A 13,942-nucleotide genomic window follows, 5' to 3' on the forward strand; every position below is an offset into this window, starting at 1 on the left:
AATGTTTCTAACATTAAATGGAAATTCAGGTGACAGTGGGCATGGATTTACATATTGCAGATTTCCCACTGCCTTACATAGGAGCTGACAAAGATCTGTTGAAAAAGGGAAAGGTCCTCGTTCATATATGTATATATATATATATACATAAATGTATATGTATATATAAATCAATATTATTTATTGGATATATTTTGTTTACATTTCACTTTCCCAACCTCCTCTCCCATCCCCCTTCCTGTTTCTTCTATGAGGGTGTTCCCTCACCCACCCATCCATCCCTACCCGCCTCTCTGCTGTGACATTCCCCTATACTGGGGCCTCTAGCCTCACAGGACCAAGGGCTTCTTCTCCCATTGATGCCCAACAAGGCCATCCTCTGCTACATGTGCAGCTGGAGTCATCGGTCTGACCATGTGTACTCTTTGGATGGTGGTTTAGGCGCTGGGAGCTCTGGTTGGTTGGTATTGTTGTTCTTATGGGGTTGCAAACCCCTCCAGCTCCTTCAACCCTTTCTCTAACTCCTGCATTGGGGAAGCTGTCATCAGTTCAATGGTTGGCTGCAAGCATTTGCCTCTGTATTTGTCAGGCTCTGGCAGAGCCTCTCAGAAGACAGCTATATAAGACTCCTGTCAGCATTCATTTCTTGGCATCAGCAATATTGTCTGGGTTTGGTGGCTGTATGTATATGGGCTGCATCTCCAGGTAGGGCAGGCTCTGAATGGCCATTCCTTTCAGTCTCAGCTCCAAACTTTGCCTCTGTATCTTCTCCTATGAATATTTTTGATCTACGTTTTAAGAAGAATTGAGCCATCTGCACTTTGGTCTTCCTTCTTCTTGAGCTTCTTGTGGTCTGTGGATTGTACCTTAGATATTCTGAGCTTTTGGGCTAATATCCACTTATCAGTGAATGCATACCATGTGTGTTATTTTGTGATTGGGTTACCTCACTCAGAATATTTTCTAGTTCCATCCATTTTGCCTGTGAACTTCATGAAGTCATTATTTTTAATAGTGATATTTATATTTAATAGTAATGAGTAATATTTTATTGTGTAAATGTACCACATTTTCTGTATCCATTCCTCTGTTGAAGGGCATCTGGGTTCTTTCCAGCTTCTGGCTATTATAAATAAGGCTGCTATAAACAGAGTGGAGCATGTGTCCTTGTTAAATGTTGTAGCATCTTTTGGACATATGCCCAGGAGTGGTATAGTTGGGTTCTCAGGTAATATTATGTCCAGTTTTCTGAGGAAACTCCAGACTGATTTCCAGACTGGTTGTATCAGTTTGCAATATCAACCACAACGGAGGAGTGTTCCTCTTTCTCCATATCCTTGCCAGCATCTGTTGTCACCTGAATTTTTGATCTTAGCAATTTTGACTGGTATGAGGTGGAATCTCAGGGTTGTTTTGATATGCATTTCCCTGATGACTAAAGATGTTTAACATTTCTTTAAGTATTTCTCAGGCATTCTATATTCCTCCGCTGAGAATTCTTTGTTTAGCCCTGTGCCCCACTTTTTAATAGGGTCATTTGATTCTCTGGAGTCTAACTTCTTGAGTTCTTTATATATACTTTATATTAGCCCTCTATCAGATGTGTGATTGGGAAAGATCTTTTTCCAATCTATTGGTTGCTGTTTTGTCCTAATGACAGTGTCCTTTGCCTTACAGTTTTGTAATTTTATGAAGTCGCATTTGTTGATTATTGATCTTAGAACATAAGTCATTGATGTTCTGTTCAGGAAAATTTCCCCAGTGACCATGTGTTCAAGGCTCTTCCCCACTTCTTCTTCTATTAATCTCAGTTTATCTGGTTTTATGTGAAGATCCTTGATCCATTTAGACTTGAGCTTTGTAAAGAACAACAAGAATGGATCTATTTGCATTCTGCTACATTTGACCTCCAGTTGAACCAGCACCATTTCTTGAAAATGCTATCTTTTTTTCCTCCGAATGGTTTTAGCTCCTTTGTTAAAGACCAAGTGACCATAAGTGTGTGGGTTCACTTCTGGGTCTTCAATTCTATTCCATTGATCCTCTGAGTAGAGGAAGGCTACTAATTTTTTTTGAGTTATTTTTTTATCCAGTCACTTTGCTGAAGCTGTTTGCAGGTTTGGGAGTTTTCTAGTGGAATTTTGGGGGTCACTTAAGTATATTATTATATCACCTGCAAATAGTGATAGTTTGACTTCTTCCTTTCCAATTTGTATCCCTTTGACCTCCTTTTGTTGTCTGATTGTTCTGGCTAGGACTTTAAATACTATATTGTATAAGTGGGGAGAGAGTGGGCAGCTTTGACTAGTCCCTGATTTTAGTGGGATTGCTTCAAGTTTCTCTCCATTTAGTTTGATGTTGGCTAATGGTTTGCTGTGTATTGCTTTTACTATGTTTATGTACGGGCCTTGAATTCTTGATCTTTCCAAAACTTTGAACATGAAAGGTTGTTGAATTTTGTCAAATGCTTTCTCAGCATCTAATGAGATAATCATGTGATTTTTTTCTTTGAGTTTGTTTACATAGTGGATTACATTGATAGATTTCCATGTATTGAAGCATCCCTGCATCTGTGGGATGAAGCCTACTTGATCATAATGGATGAGCATTTTGATGTGTTCTTGGATTCGGTTTACAAGAATTTTATTGAGTACTTTTGCATCTATATTCATAAGGGAAGTTGGTCTGAAGGTCTCTTTCTTTGTTGGGTCTTTATATGGTTTAAGTATATGCATAATTTTGGCTTCATAAAAGGAATTGAGTAGTATTCCTTTTTTTCTTCTTTTGTGTGTGTGTGTGTGTTGTGTTGTGTTGTGTTGTGTTTGTATGTGTGTCTATGTACCTTCTGTTTCTATTTTGTGGAATAGTTTGGACAGTATTGGTATTAGGTCTTTTGTGAAGGTCTGATAGTATTTGCCACAAAACCCATCTGGCCCTGGGCTTATATTTTTGGTTAGTTGAAATAGAAACTACTTCTATTTCATTAGGGGTTATGGGACTGTTTAGATGGTTTATCTGATCCTGATTAATTTTGGTACCTGGTATCCATCTAGAAAATTGTGTTTCATCCAGATTTTTTTTTAGTTTTGTTGAATATAGGCTTTTGTGGTAGGATCTGAAGGTTTTTTTATTTCCTCAGATTCTGTTGTTATGTATGATTTTATTAATTTGGATAGTCTTTCTGTGCCTTCTGGTTAGTCTGGCTAAGGGTTTATCTATCTTGTTGATTTTTTCAAAAGATCAGCTCCTGGTTTTGTTGATTCTTTGTTTCTACTTGGTTGATTTCAGCCCTGAGTTTGATTATTTCCTGCCATCTATTCCTTTGGGTGTAATTGCTTCTTTTTATTCAAGAGCCTTTAAGTGTGTTGCCAAGGTGCTATTGTATGCTCTCTCCAGTTTCTTTTTGGAGATACTCAAAGCTATGAGTTTTCCTCTTAGCATTGTTTTCATTATGTCCCATAAGTTTGGTATACTGTGCTTTAATTGTCATTAAATTCTAAAAAGTCTCTAATTTCTTTCCTTATTTCTTCCTTGACCAAGTTATCATTGAGTAGAGCGTTGTTCAACTTCCATGTATATTTGGGCTTTCTGCCATTTTTGTTGTTATTGAAGACCAGCCTTAGTCCTTGGTGATCTGATGGGATGCATGGGATTATTTCAGTCTTCTTGTATTTGTTGAGGCCTATTTTGTTACCAATTATATTGTCAATTTTGGAGAAGGTACCATGAGGTGCTGAGAAGAAGGTATATTCTTTTGTTTTAGGATGAAATGGTCTGTAAATATCTGTTAAGACCATTTGGTTCATAACGTCCATTAGTTTCTCTATGTCTCTGTTTAATTTCTGTTTCCATGATCTGTCCATTGATTGATGAGAGTGGGATGTTGAAATCTCCTACTATTATTGTGTGAGATGCAATGTGTGCTTTGAGCTTTAGTAGAGTTTCTTTTATTAATATAGGTGCCCTTTCATTTGGAGCCTAAATATTTAGGATTGAGAGTTCATCTTGGTAAATTTTTCCTTTGATGAATATGACATGTCCTTTCTTATCTTTTTTGATAACTTTTGGTTGAAATTCTATCACAGGCCCATTCTGCAGACTACCATATGGAACCTTTCTCTCTCTCTCTCTCTCTCTCTCTCTCTCTCTCTCTCTCTCTCTCTTTCTGTGTGTGTTTTGTTTTGTTTTTATGTGTGTCTATGTGTATATGCCACGGAGTATGTGTGTAGGTCAGAGGCCAACTTCAGGTCTGTGACTTTCTCCTTGTTTCAGAAAGGGTGTCTTTGTTGTATACTGCTATATAAGCCAAGCTAGCTTCACCACAGACTTTCAGAACCTGTCCTATCTCTGTTCACATCTTATCAAAAGAACACTAGGATTATAGATATGTGCTACCACATCCGGTTTTACATGGGTGCTGGGGATTCAAACTCTGGTCCTTCTATTTGTATAGCATGTACTTTATACTCAGGATCAAACCCACAGTCCTGGACAGCTTTTCTTCATTTGCTTCATTTCCAAATAGGCTTTGAGCTCCCCAAGGGTGGCATCCATCTTTCAATAATGCAGAACTGCAGTCACATGCAGATCAGCAAAGAAACTATAGGACACTTGGTCCTTAATATCCTTTGCCTCTGCTCCAGATATTCTGCCAATGACCACCATGACAGGAACTTAATGAGGACCAGGAGACTGACAGACAGATGTAAGAAGACACCATGAGCTTCAGCTTCTAGGGAAGCCTGAAGGCTGTTCTAACCGGAAGTAAAAGAAATTCATTTTAGTTTATCTGAGACTTTAACTCTCCATCCTGTATCAGGTAGCCTTCCCCCTCCATGTACACAGATGTTATTTGTCTACATGAGAAAAACATTGCTTTGATAGGGAGGACAGATGCAAGGAAAGGGAAACACACAGGGATTTCCATCCAACCAGTCATCCATTATTCTTCATATTCATTAATTCTTACTTCAGATATACATACTATCTGCTTGCTAGCAGATTTTAAAATAATCTTATGTGGACGGTATAGTCTCTGTGGGAGAGAGATACAACCATGGTTAGCACACGAAAAGAAAAATGTGTACAGTGACAGTATGCACATGGACTGCACTTTAGTGAGAGATAGGTAAAGTTCTCCTTGAGGAGGTGAGCCATTGAACCCCAAGCATTTATGGGCCTTTAACTGTGGTCAGTGGCTAGAAACTGGCATTTGTGTGGGGTCCAAAGGGTAGCACCAGGATGGTAATAACAGGGGTGGTCATGTAGGCTCAGAAGAATAATTTTACCTGTGGGTCTGAGAACAAAGGGTTTGTTTATTTCTTTTTTTATCTTTAGAAGGGGCTGTGGCCGTGGCTGTGGCTGCGACTTGAGAGACAATAGGTCACTCTCTGACATGAAAATGGCAGAGGAGACATTTGGCTTTCAGCAGTCAGGCCTTTTCCTCAGTTCAGAGGTGTCAACATGGACCTGGCATGGGAGCAGTGCAGGGAAGGAGAGCCCCTCTCCTGAGAGTTCTAGACTAAGTGTCTGTGGATGTGAGCTACACATCTAAAACATTTGCTGGTTTGAAACCAGAGCTTGTTATGTTTAAAAGGTTAATAGTATAGGAAGAAGCAGCTAAGGTAATTCTTAGCTGATGTGACTATTAGCATTTCCATCAATTAATGATCTGTGTATTAGTAGTGTGTGTCAGCCTTTAAAACAACTTACCACATTGAATCACAGATACCATTTTTGCAGGGAAAAAATGAGATAATTTACTAGTAAAACATTACAAATTACACCTAGTCGACATCACTCAATTACAGCCGCATTACTGAATTACACCTGTTCAGCCCAGAGCTGAGGGAATTTATTAGCACAGCCTCCATTAGAGCTAATGGGAAGTTCAGTTCCAAAGCCCTTAGAGGACACTGCATATTCTGCAAGAGGTCCTTTTCCTTTTGGGACTGTCCTCAGGCTTGTCTCCAAGCAGGTTGTGAGGACTTTATTGATCAGATTTGGAAGCCACACCAACGATGTTTACTCCTGCAGGCAATGACATCCAGTGCCTGGTAGGCAGGAGAAGCATGTTCCGACTTGCCTTTTCCAGCCTCCTGATGGATGACCCCGTCCTCAGCCAGAGGGACACCGAGGAGCACCCCATTCCGGGCTTTGCTTACCTGCAGTTTAGTCTCATTATCAGCCATTATGTTCACTGCCTACAGCAACCTCCACTTATTGATTTGGGACCTGGGCCATTTTCTAATTGTTTCCTTCAAATTGGGTTTGCTCTGGATTGCTGACTCTCTATTGAGTAATTTCTCTCCTCCGTATTATGCCCTTCCTTCCCCTCCCTCATTAATTTCCTGAGTGGCCAGAGAATCTGTGGACCTGACACACACAGATACAAACTCATGCTAAGGCCACATGAGCTGTGGCAGCTTACAAATAAAAAGACCAACTTGGGACTCTAGGGTACATTGAGAAAAAAGATTGAAGATTCTTCCACCCCCCTTCCTCCCAGAACATATTTGCGGGAGTGTATTGTACATGTTATTTAAATGAGAACTTCTCAGGAGGCATGGCAGGATGAAGAACTCAGTGTAGCACCTTCTATTTGAGCTTTCTTATGTATTTTTCAGTCTCCCCAGAAGCTACTCACTTTTCAGGATGGATTTAAGAATCAGTATTTCTCTGTAGAAAATGGGGAGGGGCAGCCTGGTATTTCTTGTCGTCTTTGACTTTCTTCACAATTACTACTGTTCTCTGGGTGATAGAATGTAGTCCATGGTCCCCACAACTCCCCACCCCAATACCACAGCTGTAACAATATAAGCAGTGTGAATTTCCCAAGTTTTGTGTGGTTATTGACTTTGGAATTCATATCTGATTTATCAGACCGTACCCTGCTCTAAGCAGCGTGAAGCAGTGGCCTTCAGGCTGTGACTTGCTGGCTTCGTTTTTAGTATGAATCCAGAGACAGAATAGACACCCACCTGCCCAGGACCTCCTGGGAGGGACTGAGTGCTGTGCGACTTCTCAAGGCAGCATCTACAAAGATGTGCATGCGGCTTGGCAGACATGGTCAGCCTGAGTCCAAGTTAGAAAAGCCACATCCCAAACTTACCAAGCACACCCGACCAACAAAGTAAACCTCATGTTCACTCGGATAACATAAAACCAAAGAGAGCAGAACTCTTGAGAAAGCATTGCTGCCTCTACAGCCTCGCTGACGTGTCACCTCACCTCACAGCGCATCTGTCCAGGGATCAAGAGAAAACTCTGAGGAAGTTATTTCAGCATGGTCCCCATTGCTTGACATGGCCCATGTGCACTGAGATTATGATAATAATCACTCCAGCCGTTTGTCCATCTATAGGTACCTTGTTTGTCCGCGCTGTCCTGGAAGGTCCAGTGCGGGTGCTTGCCTCTTTTCTAAGGCCCAGGCCTGCTGTGAGACTCTGCCTTGACTCTCTCATCTAACCACCTGTACTGACTCTCTTGACAGTTGTGTCGCTCTCAACCTTCCATAAAGCCTTCTTGAAGCGTGACATTTTTAACTCTGCGAACTGCAAACCTGTATGTGTATGTGAGTATGTGTCTGTGAGTCTGTTTGTATGTGTGCGCATGTGTGTCTGTGTGTACCTCTGTGTGTGCATGTGTGTACCTAAGTGTGCGCATGTGTGTGTCTGTGTGTGTCTGAGGAGTGTATGTAGTGCATATGCATGTGGAAAGTGTGTGTGTGTGTGTATGTGTATATGTGTGCATGTGATATGTATCTGTGTGGTGTATAAGGTGTGATCTGAGAGTTAGTAATTATGAATAGTGGAAAAGAATCTGCGGTTACCAACCACCATGGTATTGAAGGAAATTGGGGTTACCAGGTTTGTCCTACTTTGCTTCTCTGTTGCTGGGATAATACACAAATACCTAAAGCAACTTGGGGGGGGGATGGTTTATTTGGCTCACAATTCCAAATCATTCCATCTTTGAGAGAATTCAGGGTAGGAATTAAAGGCAGGAACCAGAGGCAAAAGCTGAAGTAAAGACCATGCAGGTCTGCTGCTTACTGGCATGGTGTTCATGGCTTGTTCAGTCTGCTTTCCTATCTACCTCAGGACCACCTACCCAGGGGTGGTTCCACTCACCGAGGGCTGTGTCCTCCCATATTAATCATCAGTCAAAAAAATGCCTCAACACATGTGACCACGGGACCATCTGAGGGAGGCAATGCTTCAACTGAGGTTTCCTCTTCCCAAGTGACCTCTAGCTGGTGTCAAGTTGACACAGACTAACCAGCGCACTTGGTAAGCTTTACCCAATAAAATGACACAGCTCATGCATATTTATTGGTTCCACATGAATTCTGACATTACAGAAATACAGAAGCATGCCCATGTACATTGCTCAACATGGTATGCCCATGGACGGGTGGTTTTTAGGATAAATGTAAGAGCTAACAATCATTTTTTTCCCCAAATATAAGGTTAACTAGCATCTCCAGTTATAATTAGCCTCTCAGATGGGAGGGCCTGGGAACCTGTGTAATCCATGGTTGCTCTGTGCATAGGGCTAACAATTTAATGTAGCAAAGCATCACTAAAAAGGCTGTCCCTGTCCTGGTGCCACTGTGTGTCAAACTAAGCACAGAAATGGAGAGGAAGGATTAAAAACTCATACAATTCAAGAGAATACATTCGTCTACGGAATGTAACAACAGATTTGGACTTTTACATTGAGTGCTTTTATTTTTCATCTGTTTTTCCAGAGACACATTTTCTTTACATTTTTAAATTTTGCATTTTTTGTTTTGAAATTATAATTGCATAATCCTCCCTTCTCTTTCTTCCCTTCTAACCCTTACATGTAGTCTTTGATTTCTAAATTCATGCCTTCCTTTTAAGATTCTTGATATATGTATGCATATAAATACATAAATACGTATATATACACATATATGCATTATACATATGGATGTTTGCTGCTTATTGGCTCAGTTCTCACGGTATTCTTGGCCTGCTTTCTCATACAGCTCAGGACCATTTGCCCAGTGGTAACACCACTTACGATGGGCTCAGTCCTCCCACACGAATCCTTAATCAGTTATATATTATTATATATCTGATTGATTGCAATCATATATCAATTATATATAAAATACATAAATATATAACACAGCTAAATACATTAATACAACCTCCTGTGTCCATACAACATTACCTGTATGTGAATGACCTCACAACTGACCACTTGGTAATGGATAACCAGTTAGAGAGGCTCCTCCCTTTACACTTTTGTAAGAATATCTGTTTGGGGCACACTGGAGATGTGTGTGAGGTGAGGTGTGTATGTGTGTGTGTGTGTGTGTGTGTGTGTGTGTGTGCGCGCGCACATGTGCTTTGAAACTTCATCATAGATTGTACAACACTGTTGTATTTAGATTAAAAAGATAGTCTCTAGGATTGGCCTACCATAGCTGTCAGTATGAGCCTTAGATGAGATGTTGCTTGGGGTGGTACTGGTTACCAGGCTTGTACTCTTAATCCTGAGACTGCATTGAAGCAGTTACTGCAGGATGCTTCGGCATGTTTAGAGGGATAGCTTCAGGCCACTGCATCAACCAGCTGTGGCATCTCTGGTAAAAAGCCAAGTGAGATACTTGAAATATATATTTGGAATATAGTTGGAATAACTCGGGATAAAGTCAATAAATGATGAGAGATGTCTCAGGGCCATTCATATATATCTTATGTCCTAAGGAGTTTAACAATGCAAAATACACCGCTACTACCATTTAGTGTGAATATTCATAAAGCTCTCTCTGGACAGGGGTTGGAAGAAAAGCTATACTTAGGCTCAAAGATGACACACCTTCCCTTGTCTTCTCAGGCTTTTATCTTTTGATGGTATATGGAAATTACCAGAACCTTTGTATGGAGAGCAGCTCCACAGAGCAGATGTGCTTCTTACCCATCATTACATGCTGTATAACTTCTGCCTTGCCTCATGAATTTTGACTCTACATTGGAAAAAGGGTCACACACAACTCCTTGATAAATTTTCCCAGACTAGCTTCCAAAAACTGTGTACAGAAGGGCTTTAGCCATTTTCCACCTCTTTGCATGTGTTATATTTCTTTTTTGGTTTGAGATTTGCATAATTATTATTCATACAACAAACATCCATCAAAAGCGTCTTGAGGGCCTGTCATTTGTTAACTATGCAACTTGAAGGGAAAAATGCAAGCATTTTAGCCAGTGAAACATGGAAGCTAAGAATAACCCGAGAGGAAGAAGAGGCAAAGATACCTGCAGAACAATCAGGGGTCCGTCCGGTGATGGCAGAAAAATCTCATTCTGCCAACATCCTTGCGGCAGTCACATCGTCTCTTATCTTTTTCCTCAGAGACATTTCTATATTTATGTATTTCTATAGGTATACCATGTGTGGTTGTGGATGTATGTGTGTGTGTGTGTGTGTGTGTGTGTGTGTGTGTGTGTGTGTATACAAGCACATGTGTACCTGAATACCTCCTGGATCTGGAGTTATGTGTGGTTATGATGTAAACGCAGCTTTTCTGCAAGAGCAGTATTCACTCCTAACTGCATAGCCATCTTTCTAGTCCCTTCTTCATACATTTCTAAAGTTTCCCTATTTTTATATTTTAAACGTTGAGATCGGGATATATTGAAACTGTGATCACATAATCACCATAGTTAGTGAAGTTGGCCCGTGTATGTAACAACGTCAAAAGGCTAAGCGTCAGATCCCTGAAATGAATGCCAGTTACTTGTGGGCAAAACCAGAAAATTTGTTGTTTGTAATGGATTGGGTATGAGTATTTAGCTTTGCCTTTTGTAGGGTTAAGAATTATTTTTTTTCTTTGCATCTTAAGTTCATGGCTGAGAAATCTATACCAAAAGTTACTTTATTAAGAGAAAAATCATGCACGTTTAATTTTTGTGAGGTCTAGCAGTTTTCAGCAAGGAAATAAATACCCCTAGGGCAACCTGTGTAGTGAGTGTTATGCTAGGTTTGGTAAAATAGTAGATATTCAAGGAGTGGCACGTTGAGGCAAAATGTTTATGATCTGAGATACACTGTGAGGAATTAAGCAGGGCTTATTTGTCTGTTCAATATCTTCCTGTCCTCATGTCTTCAGGGATAAGGGGTCCTCCAGGGACTTGTCTTATGTAAGAGTGCATGGTCTGTTTCAGGGAATAAAAACAATGTCCTCTCTAGGTTTTATGAGATGCTTCATGGCAGAAGAGTGGAGAGTAATGAGACCTGCCTTCTTCAGTGTGCTTTCAAATGTCAAGGTGCCAAGGAGAGTGCACCTTAGGTCCACCACCTCTATACCTGGTATTTTGACTATAGCTTGGATTAGATTTTCTAGATGTTTCTAAGCCAGAAGACTTCATAATTGGTGCTTTGACTCTACTTTAACATTACAGTAAAAAAAAAAAAAGAAATCACATAATGAAATATGTCCCTTTATGTAAAAATATGATGGATTTGTAGATTCAGATGTTGTGAGCCCATCTGAAATCAGATTCCCCATTTCACATGTGTAGTCCCATAGTTGACTTATTGTACTTACATGCCGAGTCTCACAATCCGTTTATTACACTTACATATGTGGCCTCACTGCCCATCCATCACACATATATGTGTGATCTCACTGGTCACACATTATCTTTTCATGCTTAACATATGGTCTGACTACCCACTCATCACACTTGCATGTGTGATGACATTATCCAGCCATCATGCTTATATGTGCTGTCATAGGGTCTACCCATCAACCTCACATGCATAGCCTCATTGTCCATGAAAATAATGACCTCATTCTGGATGAAAAAGCCTTGTTCCAACAGGAGTTATAAAATATTAGCTCTCTAATTCTTCATTCTTTTTCATTCATTACATGGAATAATCATTCAGGAAGAACTTATTAAGCATCTGGTTACCCTTAAATAAAGATTATTGATATATTTGTTTCCTTATTATGTTTTAATTTTCAGTTGAATGAGTCATAAGATCAAAGTTGCAATCAGTGAAGTTTGTTCCTTGAATTTTTCAATTTCCAACATAAGTAAATGTTTTGACTCATTTTGTCATTAGTCTTTCAGATTCTGCCATATTTCCCATTTTTAGACCAGCAGGAATTCCTTCTCTTGTTATTATCATCATCATTTTCATCATTATCAATCACTACCACCATCTTATTTTTAATTGTTTAAAGTATGCCAATAAAATGCCAAAACCTAAGCAGGACAGTACCCTTTCTGAGCCCCAAGGGCACCCCACATGTACATGGTGCACAGACAAAACATTCATACACATATAAACTGCTAACTGATGGTCAGGTGGGTGTCTTGTGTTTCCACTTCTCTCCATTCTCCTCTTTCCCATGGTTTTCTCTCTACATATTCATGTTTCAAACTCATTAGTCTTCAACCCTCCATTCTTCCAGCACAACAGAATGTCCCAGGTAGGACATGGGATTCTTCTGTTTAACGTGCTTTGTTTGCTAAGGTCTTTGGTACAGAGACTGCAAAGGATAATGCTGCCTAAACAGAGGGAGTTCATCTTCATTCATGTAGCAGCCTGGTATTGTTGCTCCTGGCAATGGAGCTTTCCTCTTGGGATGATTTAGGAATCCAGGTTTTTCTCATTTTGTTTTTCCGCCTTCCCCTAGGCCCATGATGCTATTTGCATGTAGCTAGCAGAAGGGGAAGAATGAGAAGGAAGGCGCATGCATTTCGGAAGAGAATTAACTTTAATTTGCACAGATGCCATTAGCCTGAGCTCAGTGGCATGGCCACGCAGTGGGTCTGTTCAGTAAAGAGTGTGTATCTGGAAAAAAGAAAGAATGAACTTTGGTGACTAATCTTTCTTATATACTCAAAAACCCTCAAATGCTTCTTGAATTCTCATCATCATGAATCCCTTTGCTATGTTTTAAGATTATTCTAGTTTAATATATAAATTTTCTTATCTCATATAAAACGAACAAAAACAAAAACAAAAACCCCAAAATCAAGACCTAGAACTTTCCATGGATAGGTGTGGAAGAGAATTGGTGATGAGCAATCCTACAGTTGAGCGAAGGTTTTGGTGATGAGTGATCCTAACTTGTTTTTTTCCCTTATTTTCCTCTTTAGGAAATCATGCTTCTCTATAACTTAGGTGAATGTTTTCAGTCTTTTAGAAAAAATAAAGACAGCAGAAGCTGTGAATTTGCCAGATTCCTGAAAAACTGGAGATCATATCTAGAACAGGAAAGGGCTGGTTAATACTCATGGTAGAACCCAGGCAAAGAAGCTCCCATAGTGTTGCTCAGTAAACCAAGAGGCTCAAGAGGGCAGGCGTCTGGCACAGGCTTGGTATCTGTCCCTAAGGAGGTGTAGATTCTAAGTAGCGCTGTCAGTTTTAATACAGTGGCATCAAACCTTGATGAGGTGAACGCTAAACTGAACGGTGTCATGGGTGCAGAGAGCAGGTGCCTGAAACAGGGAGATGGGGACCAGGAAGGACTTTGTTAGAGAGGAGGCCCCACCTCTGAATTATACTGCTGATTCATGCTACCTCCTGCCCTGGGCACTGGGTTTCCATGGGCTGTCTGTCTAGAACGGTATGCAGCATCCCTACAAGAAGTCCCTGCTATGCTTTGGCAACTGATTTCAGAGATGATCACTTCATATATAGGTAGCGTACACATAGTTTATGAACTGGATGGCACATGACTCCATAGCCCTCCACATCTATACACACTGTCTGGGCTCTGTGCTACTGTATAGAAATTCTTGTAACTCAAGAATAAGAAGCTATATGTTTTCATTTGGCTCTGAGCCCTGCTCATTATGTAGCTCAACTCATGTTCAGATTTCATAATCATAAATATTTTTGTGCATTTTCTCTCTCACGTTCCCCATCTCTTTCCGTCCTCTCTTCT

At 40.3% G+C, this 13,942-nt stretch overlaps 1 protein-coding gene and 1 pseudogene across 9 annotated transcripts in view; one reads left to right on the top strand and one right to left on the bottom strand.

Moving 5' to 3' along the window:
- The window catches only part of Wbp11-ps9 (WW domain binding protein 11, pseudogene 9), a 90,628-nt pseudogene extending 84,437 nt beyond the window's left edge, over positions 1-6,191 (bottom strand).
- Positions 1-13,942, top strand: part of Fhit (fragile histidine triad diadenosine triphosphatase) — a 1,549,291-nt gene that overhangs the window by 206,546 nt on the left and 1,328,803 nt on the right.

This window comes from Rattus norvegicus, chromosome 15 (genome assembly GCF_021556685.1).
Source record: "Rattus norvegicus strain SHRSP/BbbUtx chromosome 15, alternate assembly SHRSP_T2T, whole genome shotgun sequence".
Classification (NCBI taxonomy): Eukaryota; Metazoa; Chordata; class Mammalia; order Rodentia; family Muridae; genus Rattus; species Rattus norvegicus.